Source organism: Camelus bactrianus, chromosome 27, assembly GCF_048773025.1.
Source record: "Camelus bactrianus isolate YW-2024 breed Bactrian camel chromosome 27, ASM4877302v1, whole genome shotgun sequence".
Classification (NCBI taxonomy): domain Eukaryota; kingdom Metazoa; phylum Chordata; class Mammalia; order Artiodactyla; family Camelidae; genus Camelus; species Camelus bactrianus.
In genome coordinates this window covers 26,623,706-26,636,026 of record NC_133565.1, presented here as the reverse complement: position 1 = coordinate 26,636,026, position 12,321 = coordinate 26,623,706, and the positions used below count along the sequence as shown (strand labels likewise).

The window sequence follows — 12,321 nt, the reverse complement described above, 5'->3', positions numbered from 1 at the left end:
AATTTACTGTGAGTCTTAGAGGGCAAGGGCTATGTCCTTAATGATATCGTAGTTAACCCTGCCTCCTGATATTTCTCACTAATGACTAGATCTGCAAACTAAATTTTTCACATATTCTTGCTCTACAGGCTCTCCTTGTTCCCCCGAGCTCTAACAGCTACCGCAGTAGGCAGTGACTCAGAGAACTGCTTTTTGCAAAGAAATATGTATCACTCTTCTAGTAGAGGAATCTTCTAGTAGAGGATTCTCACCTGTTTTTTTTTTTTTTTTTTTTTTTTTTCACAAGAGCTGCTCACAACCAACAGTGACTAGGCTGAGACTTTAACTCAGTTTTAAGAATTTTTTTTGTTTTTGTTTTTTCAGTTACAGTTAAAAAGTCTTTTATGCCTCATGGTATTTGGTAAAGTAGAGATGGATGGATGGATAGATTGAATATGATAATGTATTTGAAAACTTAGTCTGGGAGTACGTTAATCCTATTCACCCAGGGACTTTTTTGTTTCTTTTTTAACTTTATTGAAGTATAATTTACATGCCATAAAATTCTCTCATTTTAAATATATGACACAATGATTTTTAGTAAATTTACCAAGTGGTGCAACCATCACCATAGTCTAGTTTCTACCACTCTAGTAAGACCAGAGGATATTTTGAAATATGATAACAGTTAGACATTTAATTTTAGCAAGTAAACTTGACATACCTCATCCTGTTCAGCAAGAGTGAAATGATTTGCTCAGGGTTAGGTCTGTATTAGGTATCAAGAGACACAGGTTAGATAAGTTACTTAAGATAAAGAAAAAAATTTTCTCTTGTGTTTCTCACTTATTCCTATAGCTGTTCAGACTGGTTTAATTTATACTCAGAAGTTTCTTTTAGAACAAATACTACCAAGATTTCTCATTTTGCTTGTATGGCGTGGAAAACTAGCCTTTATCATTTCTTGCCTGGGTTACTACAGTACTTTCTTTAGCACTTCCTCATCCCTTAATAGTCCTTCTCCTAATCCATTCTGCTCAGAGTAATCTTTTAAATCAGATCTGATCATTTCCTTCATGTTTCAAATCCTTCACAGGGTCTGTACATTTTCTTCCTTGGGCTTGACATGTTCTCCCTCATCAAAACACACACACACACACACACACAGACGGGTCTGTACGTTTTCCTCCTTTGGCTTGACATGTTCTCCCTCATCAAAACACACACACACACACACACACACACACACACACACACACACACACACACACACACACACACACACACACACACACACACACACACACACACACACACACACACACACACACACACACACACACACACACACACACACACACACACACACACACACACACACATCCTTCAAGACCAGAATGCCCTTTTCTCCTGGAAACCAGCCTTAATTTCCCTCTCTTTTCATGTGGTGAGGAATGCTTTATTGAATACATTTCTTTTTTTCAAGACTTGTTCTTAACCACAATATGTTGAAATTACTAGACTGTTTCCAGTGCCTAGATGGTGCTCAGATGTGTTGGTGGCTTAGTAAAATTATGTAATTTTAAAAGTAATTATGAGGAGAGATGAACCAACTTGGGAGGTTTTTAGCAGTGAGTAATGCTGGCATTTGGTGTGGGGGGTGGGGGGGCATTTGCTCTGCAAGCTGGGTGTGGTACCAGCAGAGCTGCTCCTGGAGGAACTGAATCTCAATGGTTTGGAGTAGTCAGTTCCGGCATTGGTATGTTCCTCTTCTGTATTGCACAGAGCTGGCAAACCACTGAAGTCATGTGCTCTGCGGAACTTGTTCAACTGGTTTCCTCTTCACAGACCCCTAATTCAGATTTCCACCCTGATTCTTTTCTCCATATGCACTTGGTCTGGGCTTGTTTTAAGGCTTACCACAGTAGAGTTCTCCGAAAAGTCATTTCTTTGTCTTGCTGAGTGGTGGAAAGGGTAGGGCCAAGTTTATGCTCCCTTTAACAAACTTTATCAGTAAGACAAGGTAGACAGGTATTACACAAGTTACTGGGTATCAGACTTTAGAGGTAGGTTTATTTCTGGGATCTAGCTATCCCACACACATATGCAAACATGCAGTTACCATTATTTAGAGCCTACTAGTGCTTGTATATATTGTCTCAGTTAATCTTCTCAGTCTCAGTTAATCTTCACAACAGTCTTACGAGGGTAGGTGCTGTTCCTAAATCCTGTTTTATAGACAGGAAACTGAAGCTCAGAGAGGTTAGTTAGGTATGTCATTCTTGCTCATTCTTATTTCCTTCCCTCTTTTCTCAAGGAAGAAGCAGGTATTTTTCTTTCCATAGCTAACTGCCCACTGTGTTCTTTAGAACCTTCTTTTTTATTCTTTATTTCTTGTATCTTTAGTCCCTCCTTCTTTTCTTGCAGGGTGAAAATGCGTGCCTCTTCTTCAGTTATTAAGAGAAAAAAAAAGAGAGACAGACAGACAGACATAGACATGCCTTCCCTGGACATGCATGCCACCACCTCAGACTAACCCTTTCTCTATTCCCCCAATTTCTCTTCTTAGACTTCTTCAAAAAGAAGTCTACATTTGCTGTCTCTAGTTTCCCACTTCTAGTTACTTTTCTAGTTACAATAATCTGATCCTCCTGCATCACTGCTTCACTGAGACTCCTCCTTATTGGGGTCCCAGATGACCTTCTTTCTTATTTGCCGTATCCTTTTCTCTTTGCCACCCATCTCTCTGCAGCATTTGAAGTTGGTGACCTCTCCGAGCTTCCTGAAAAAATTTTCTTCCTTGATTGCCATCATGTGATTCTCTCATAGTTCTCATTTTATCATAGTAACTATTCTTTCTCTGCAATATTCACCTCTTAAATGTTGGCATTTTCTAAGGCATAGTCCTTGAACTTTTAAATTTTTCTGTACAGTCTTTCTGTCATGAGCTCATTCACTTCCATGGTGCCAGTTTTCAAATCTGGATCTCCAACTTGGTCTCCCTCCTGAGTTTTTCAGACTTTTACTTCCAATTGCCTGCAGGATGTCTCTACCTGGATGTCTCGTTGACCTTTCAAGCTGAACGTGTTTCAGGCATGAATTTGTCATTCTGGCCTGCTTCTCCTGATGTGTCCAGCTTTGTTTAGTGGCATCATCTTTTATTTAGCCACCTATGCCACAAGTCACCAAATCATTTGTTAAAAATAAAACAACCTTTTTCCTTTCACAGAAGTTTTTGCAAGTTTGCTATGTATGGTACATGTTGCCAGATTTTCTTCTGGAACAGTGTGAGAATGTGGAGTTTCCCCGCATATTGGACAATAATAAGTTACTATCATTCTTTTTTATCTTTGCCAGTCTGATAGCTGAAAATGGTGTTGTTGTTTCTTTAATTTGCATTTCTTTGATTAGTAGTGAGATTAAGAATTTTTCCTATAATTACTGGCTATTTATATTCTTTTGTGAATTGCCTATTTGTGATTCTGTTACATTTTCCTAGGGGGAATATCTGTCATTTTGTTTATTTCAAGCATTAAATATGTATATGCATATAAAGATTATGGGAGAGTATTAGCTCCTTGTTATGTGTTGCAGATTTTCCCTCTAGTTTATCTTTCCTTTCAGATTTTTATTTTTTTAAATTGCCTTGTAGAAGTTTAACTGCTTTTTATATAGCCAGTTTATTTCCTTCTCTTTTTTATGGCTTCTGCCTCCATAATCTTGTTTGGAAAGGCCTTTCCCATTTCAAGATTATAAAACTATTCATCTCTATTTTTTCTCCTTTTATTTTATTTATTTTTAATTTTTAAAAACTCTCTTAATTCACTTGATGTTTAATGTCGGTAGCAAAATGTGAAGTCAGGAGCTAACTTTGCTTTTTTTTCTTTTCCAGTTGTCTGTAAAATCTTCATCTTCCTCAGTGTCCTGACTCCCACTCCCAGCCATCTGACAGATGGTCAGATGGGGTCAGTTCTTCCTTTGAAATTACTCATCATTTTTCTTTCTGTTTTTGCCATTGCCCTAGTTGAAGACCTTATTATCTCTCACCTGGATTCCTGAGGTAGTTGCCTAATATTTCTCTGTTGAATCTGTCTTCTGTGCTGCTGTCCTAGTTACCACACTAAGCATTAGATCTGACCAAGCCACTCTTCTGTTTGAAAACTTTTGTGGTTCTAAAGTTCCAGATATATCCACCTACTCCTCTACCACAGTGATTTGTCATTCCCTAAGTATGCCTTTTGTTTTCATGCCTTTTTGCCCTTTCTTCATGCTATCTCCTTTATCTTAAATGTCTCTTTTTTCTATTTTCACCTCTAAACACAATTTATCTTACAAAGCCTAGTGCAAATATCATCTATTGTAACTAGTAGTTTAAGCATCTCTGTTCCCAGAGGGTAATCTCCAGGTATTCAGTACATTTTATGCCACTGATAAGTGCTGCACAGAGTGTTCCACTGGATATGTTTCCCGGATGGATGTGTAGCTGTCGGAGTAGATTTTTATTTTTTTGAAAATTGATTTAAAATATTTATAAAATAAAACTTTATCAAAATAGGCTAAATATGAAATGTATATAAGGACTATTTATAAGAACTATTATGCAGTTATATTAAAAATAGGCTTTTATATAAGCATTTATTTTTCAGACTAATTTGTTAACTTCAGTGTTTAATATTTAATAGATCTCTCTCAGTACTTGATAGAGTGAGGGTTGCTAATGAGGTCATATACTGTGGTGTGGGATGCTTCAGGAAGCCCAGCTTCAGAACTTGAGCCTGTATTGGTGAGTGTTAAGTAGGTGGTAGCCGTTATTATTTTTGAAGGAGGTAATATATTGTAGCAATTGAGTTTGGGCTTTAGAATCACACCAGCTTGAGTTCAAGTATGAGCTCAGCCACTTACTAGGCAGGTAATCTTGGACAGGTTGCTTTACTTGGAGGAGCCCATGGCTTTCTTATCGGTAAAAGAAGAATAATAATACATTTGCCTTATGAGGTTTTTGCAAGGATCAAAGGAGGTAATGCATGTAAAGTATTTAGTTTAACATCTGCCAAATGGCCTTAGAGATTCTTTTTCAGTGTTGCTTATATTGAAAATGAACCATTCAAATGTTATTCTCCCTGTTTAATAGTTGTGTTTCAGATCAGATGTCACTTAAAAAATTTTAGTATTTTTCATTTGAATTAGATTTGTTAAAGCATTTCTGGAGTTAACAGGAGGAAAAGAAAATGTTGAAATTTTGTATCCCTTTTTGTGAGAGGAAGGACTAAGAACTCTGCTCTCCATTTCCTTCATATAAGAGTTTTGTCACTGAGTTCTATTTGTGACCAAGGCTGAGGATGTGCTGATGTCACCACTTGATGTGATATTCTCAGAACTTTTAAAAAGTGACTTATTTGTTAAAACATTTGTACTTGTAGAAACATTTGTACTTGAAGAAAAATTAAAAAACCCCACATTGTTGCCAAAGTGGTTTCCTGAAACACGGATCTGATCAGGTCATCTCCCACTTAAAATCCTTCGGTGCCTCTCCTGACAAGAGTGAAGGAAAGATTTCTTACCATGACAGACAAGCCTTGCACCATCCAGCCTGCTCATTTTTTTTTATCTCTACCTCCCATTGTCCCCCTTGTGCTTTTTTTTTCCAGCAGTGGCAGTGCTGAGCTACTGTGTAACCCACGTTGTTTTCTCAGCCCTCTCTGCCTTTGTACATGGTATTTCTTCTGCTTGGAGGCCTTCTCTGCCTCAGCCATTTGGTTACCTCCTCATCATTCTTTAAAACCTATTAATATTTATGGATTATAAATAAGCTGGAAGAGAAGTTAATGTTTTGGATAATAGAATTAGGATCCCAGAAGATGTTGATATTTGGGACAATGGGCTGAATCAAACATAAAGAAATGTAACAGAGATGAGTGCAAATAATGATTCTAATATGTAATTGTACAGATAGAGTTTAACAGCTGCATATTTGGGAAAAAGATTCTAAGAATTTCTGTTGGTTGGAAAAGTGTTATGAAATAATTTAATCGAGGCTTTGCAGTTATTTAGTGTTTAGAATGAAGGGTGATCGTCTGGTCCATTTCAGGCTAGTCAGACCACACCTGGAACATAGTATTCAGCTGGAGAGAGTTCAGAGATGAGTGAGGAAGATGGGAGGGGCAGGCAGTAATGTCTAACACTGCTAGTAATACCAGCTAACGTTCTGAGTGCTCTTCCAGGCACTGTTCTTAACACTTTATGTGTATTACTTCTTTTAATCCTCACAGTCATCCTATGAGGTAGGTGCTATTCTTCCTTTCATTTTATGAAGAGTACTTGAAGGAACTGGAAATCATTTTACTTACAAAAGTGTTAGCATATGACTCATCCTGTGAGGAGAAAGGAGTAAAAGGACAAATATTTTTTAAATACCCAGCCAAGCATTGTGCATTTCATGTGGAGCCAGCTCCACATTTCACATATAATCTTATTAATCCTTAACGACAGACCTATTCAGAAAGTAATGTTATTTCCTTTTAACAAATGAAGAAACTGGATAAGCAATTTGCTGTGTTGATAAATAATAGAGACAGGATATAAATCCAGGTCTTTTTAAGTCCCTAACCAGTGTGAGTCACATTATATTTTTAATTCCATATGTTGTGTTGCTCCAGAAGGCAGCTTAGGGTGCCAATGGGGAACTAGTGCTTGCTTAATAAATTTTTTCCTGCTGCCAGAGTCCAGAAATGAAATGGGTTAACTTGAATGTGTGATTCCATGTTAGCATCAGTGTTCTGGGTCAGCTTGCATCGTGATTTAGCCAAGATGTTTTGAGAGCATTCAGGCATTAAGGTCAGGGAGGGAATGGGAGGTGAGAGAGGAGTGGAGGAGTTGGGGTAGACTAGAAGATCTTTAAGGAGCCTTCCAACTGTGAAATTCTCTGAAAATTAAGATAGTTTTAAACATGAGAATTGGTAACATGAAAATTGTATTGCCCAATGACTTTTCTTTTGTGCATAGATTGATTTATTTTTTAATTTCAGCATTATTGAGGTATAAATAGCATATAAAATTGTAAAATATTTAACGTAAGTCCATTGTGTTGATTTATTTATTTGTTTATTTGTTTACTTATATAGAGATACTGGGGATTGAATCCAGGACCTCATGTACGCTAAGCATGTGCTCTATCACTGAGCTACACTCTCCCCCCCAACCATTGTGGTGATTTGATATATGTATACATTTTGAAAAGATTCCCTCCATCTAGTTAATTAACATATCCATCACCTCACATATTTATCTTTTTGTGTCTACGTGTAAGAACAGTTAAGTTCTACTCTCTTAGCAAATTTCAATTATACAATACAGTGTTATCAACTATAGTCAGTATATTTTACATTAGATCACTCAGACCTTATTATAGCTTATAGCTGAAAGTTTGTATCCTTATACCAACCTCACCCTATTTTCCCTACCCTCTACCCACTAGCGACCACTAAATGTTTGACTTTTTCTTTTAGAGTCTACATATAAGTGATACCATGCCATATTTATCTTTCTCTGTCTGGTTTATTTCACTTAGCATAATGCTCTCAAGATCCACCCATGTTGTCACAGGTGACAGGATTTTGTTCTTTCTCATGGCTGAATAATATTCCTTTGTATACGTATACCACAGCCTCTTTATCCATTCAGTTATTTCTGGGCACTTAGGTTGTTTCCATATCTTGGCTATTGTGGAATAGTGCTGCAGTGAACACAAGGGCACATATATCACAGTCATCCTTCATATCCACAGGTTTAGCATCTGTGAGTTCAGCTTACTGAATTGAAAATACTCAGGGAAAAAAATAATTCCAGGAAGTTCAAAAAGCAAAACTTGAATCTGCTGCTTGACAGCAAATATTTATATAGCATCTACATTGTTTTATAACTGTTTACATAGTATTTGCATTGCATTAGGTATTATAATTAATCTACAGATGATTTAAAGTGTGCAGGAGGATGTGCTTAGGTTGTATGCAAGTGCTCCAACATTTTATATATGGGAATTAAACATCTTTGGATTTTGCTACCTATCTATGTGGGTCTTAGAATCAATCCCCTGTTGATACCCAGGGATAACTATATCTCCAGTAGTTGGATTGCTGGATGATATGGAAGTTCTGTTTTTAATTTTTTGAGGAACTTCCATATTGCCTCCGAAGTGACTGCACCAATTTACATTCCCACTGTCGACTGAAAAAAAAAAAAAAAAAAGCACATCTTAGAAGTTGAGAATTATGTTTTATTTGGCAGACTTACTGAGGACTTAAACCCGGGAGACACCTCTCAGATAGCTCTGAGGGACTATTCCGAAGAGTTGAGGAGCCAGGATACATAGGAGTTTTTGAAAAAAACTCAGGGATTTGGAACATCAAAACATTACTGCTAATTAAAGAAAACCAGACATCTCAAGTTAATGAATTTAGTGCTTTTCTATGTATATGGGAAGATGCAAGAGTCGGCCTATTGAAATTATTCCTTTGATATGCACCTTACCTAAAGGGCCAGTATCCTTTTTTCTCTATCCTGAATCCCCTCAGGGTGCACCATTGGGGGTGGCTGCGGAGTCCGATGGCTTGGTGGCAGCCAACCTGTTTTTCTCCATCCGGAATTCCCCTCAGGGTGTACCTTCAGGGGTGACTGCAGTGGCTGATGACTTGATGGCCTCAACATTCTTTGTTTACTGAAATGGCAGGTGCCATTCTTTGTCCACACCATCAGCTCTGCACAAGGGTTCCCTTTTCTTCATGTCATCAACAGCACTTGTTTTCTCTTGTCTTTTTGTTAATAGCCATTCTAACTTGAGTGAATTGATATCTCATTGTGGTTTTGATTTACATTTCCCTGATGATTTAAATGATGTTGAACACCTTTTCACATTCCTATTGGCCATTTAAATGTCTTTGGAAAAATACCTATTCAGTTCCTCTGCTGAGTCAAGTTGGATTGTTTGGTGGTTTTTTTTTGTTTGTTTGCTTGCTTGTTTTTTGCTATCGAGTTGTATGAGTTCTTCTTATAATTTGGATATTAATCCCTTATCAGATACATGATTTGCAAATATTTTCTACCATTCTATAATTTGTCTCTTCATTTTGCTGGTGGTTTCCTTTGCTGTGCGGATCTATTTAGTTTGCTGTAGTCCTCTTTGTTTATTTTTGCTTTTGATGCCTTTGCTTTTGGTGTCAAATAAAAAAAAAAATCATCTCCAAGACCGATGTCAAGGATCTTCCCCCCATGTTTTCTTATGGGAGTTTATGGTTTCAGATCTTATATTCAAGTCTTTAATCCCTTTTGAGTTGATTTTTGTGTCTGGTGTAAGTTAGGAATGAATGCATAGATTTATTTTTAAATGTATTTATAAAGTTAAATGCTTAAGTTCTAGAAGGAAGATTTGTGTTTGAGTTGAGAGTCACTGGTGGACTTAAACTAAAATACTTAAAACCCTATTAAGTGGACAGAACATGGAGAGAAACCAGCCTTTTTCCTGCATGGGCTATCTGAAACTTTATCCTGTTTAGACGGTCCTGTGGAGCTCAGCCCTGCTAGGTGATGTGGTAAGAGCAACAGTGGTATAGTGAGAAGGATTCTCAACTAGGAATCAGGTTCCTCTTATTCCACCTTTGCTACTAGCTGGTAAGTGACCTTACTCTTATTTGTAAAATGATGGGGTTGAACGAAAATGTACAGCCTTTGGGTAAGCTTTTGGGCAATAATTTTTTTTTCTTATTTTGGAGTTACACTTCTAAGATCTCTCTGAAGGAATTAATTATAAATGCAGAAGAACATTGTGTACAAAGATGTTCCTTGCAGAATTATTCAGTGGTTGAAAACATTTAGAAATGATATAAATATCCAACATAGGTGACTGATTAAGCACTTGGTAGAATTTTAATGTAATTCATAGTCTTCAGAAACTCCATATAGTTAACATGGAAAATATTCATAAAATATTAATGTTTTATAATTTTCTTTAGTGAATATGTATTATATTGGGGAGAATACCCCAAAGGATTTGTCCTAGAAGTACATTCAGTTCCTGGCTCTCACACTTTGTGATTCTGTAAGTCAGTGGCAGAGGGGGAATCTCAGTTGGGCTCTAGAGAAGGACATGAAGGAGGGTTTGTTGTATCTTCTTGGAATTACAGTAGAATCCAAACCTCTGCTAAGATTAAAAATGATAGTACTATAACACCGTACATAGTGCTCTTGATTTTTCATAGCAATTTGGTCCTAATTTAACTTACTCTATTCTTATAAACAAACCAAGTGATACTGTAGTGTGGAGCAGAACTTTGAATGGAGGGTGAGCCATGCATAACTGGAGGGCAGTTTTGGGCTTTGGGCAGTTGTTTAGAGACACTTCTGTGTTTTGCCTGTTTCTTCTAGCTCTCCCTCTCTGCTTATCCCTTTTCATCAGATCACAGTTAGCTTTTATTCTGGCCTGACACTTGTGTGATATGTAGGGTATTCTACTCCACTATAGAAAATTTGTAAACCTTGTTATCAGTCAGTTAACTGTTTTATAGCAGTTAGACAAGAAGGCAGAGATAAAGGATTGTGGGAAATGTGGCTGTGGTCCCTCCTTTTACTTTAATTTAATCTAGTGGTCTCAGACACGAGGACAACCTAAACGGCTCTGATTCAGGGTAAAAGCACTACTGTGCTGTTTATCCGTAGTCTTCTCTATGTGTTTACCTCATCTTGAGAGGAAAATAATAACTTTTTCTTCATACTGTTATGTGTTCAAGGGCTGGTTTTGGCTTAGAGTTGTTCTAGGTTTATCCCTGTTAATGAAAACACAAGTTAGGTTGTCCCCTGAGAGCTGGGGTTGCCAGGAGCTGTTTGCTGTAATCTTTTTAGCAGTGAAATATTGGAGGGACAGTTATATGAGATGTATCCTTGGACTACAACTCTTTTTCCATACCAATGACCTACGTTCTTTTCCATATTGCCCTTCTGGACTTTAGGCTGTTGGAGAAGTATAGTTTAGATTTTGTAGCTGTTACAAATTGGTATCCAATTCAGTTACTATGGCAACTCTTCTGGAAAATTCATTTGTTTCTTCTTTTTTCCCTTATGACATTTTAGTTCTACTACCTAAAAGAAAAGCCAGAGGAGAACACTTACTATCATTGGGTATAGGAAATACCCAGGGGGAATTCTCTGGCCCATTCATCTAGCCAGTTTTAATTTGGGTACCTACTGTGCATCAAACAGTATGCTTACTGCTTTAGAAGTAGAATAGATTTGAAAGTGAGGCTGAGTAACTATTCTATAGAACTTAAGAAAAACAGGGAAATTGTTGCATTTCCTTATTATTTTTTAAAGATTCTGAGTAGTAATCTCATTTTGAAAAGATATAATTAATATAAGAAATTTTATCCTGAATTCTAAAAGTAGTTTTTAAAAGTATGGTAAATTCAAGCTCTATTGTATATCTTTCAGGCAATTTTATTACTGTAAAGAATTATACAGAAACACACAAATGGGATTATAAATACATTTACATGTTACTTGGCCTGTTTTTCTGTTGGTATGTTAGTTTTTCTAGTGTTAAATTTTCGTATGTGCGTGTAAAAATATGGCATATTTAAATGTTTCTTCCAGGTTTTATCTTTTAAGTTAAATGTCTATGTAGCAATGAACATTGTAAATATTTTATTCTTATTATATTATAAATGTTTTGTTTTATTTGGCAGTAGATCTAGTTTTTATTTCAGTCAGCTGTACCTTTGGATTTTTTTTTTAATTTGGCTTTTCAAAGATTTATCACTAGTGAAACAGACAAGGCATCATCTAGTGTTTTGGGTTTTTTTCCCCCAATATGATGATGAATGTGGGGATAACAGATGCCTTGTGAAATCTGAGTGGAATAACTTTAAATTAGGAGTTTCTAATCTGCAGTCGATGAAATCTCTGAAATTATATATTAAATTTAAGTATATTTACATTTTGGGGGGGGGAGCTATAGCTTTCTTTAGATATTCAAAGGATTGTGACTAAAAAAAAAAAGTTTAAAACCATCGTCCTAAATGATTTTTTAGTTATCTACATTTCTGTTGGTAAAAAATATATGCAAATAAACTATGTTTTATCTTGGGCTTCCCTGAAGCCTTGTGAGAGATATTTGAGAGGGACAATATAGTTTTCTTTTCCTTAAGTGTTTCCTTTAAAAAACACTGAAGAATTCATTTTACTGTTTCCATTGGAGTTTCCTTTAATATTTTAGGTGAGATGATTGACTGTTTTGGTAACTCCAAAACAGCTTTAAAATCTTAACCTAGAATAGCACAGAGAACTAATATTCAATAT

At 36.4% G+C, this 12,321-nt stretch overlaps 1 protein-coding gene across 1 annotated transcript in view; it reads left to right on the top strand.

Annotated features, from left to right (window-relative positions):
* Nucleotides 1-12,321, top strand: part of IQGAP1 (IQ motif containing GTPase activating protein 1) — a 90,772-nt gene that overhangs the window by 17,290 nt on the left and 61,161 nt on the right. The window lies entirely within an intron of this gene.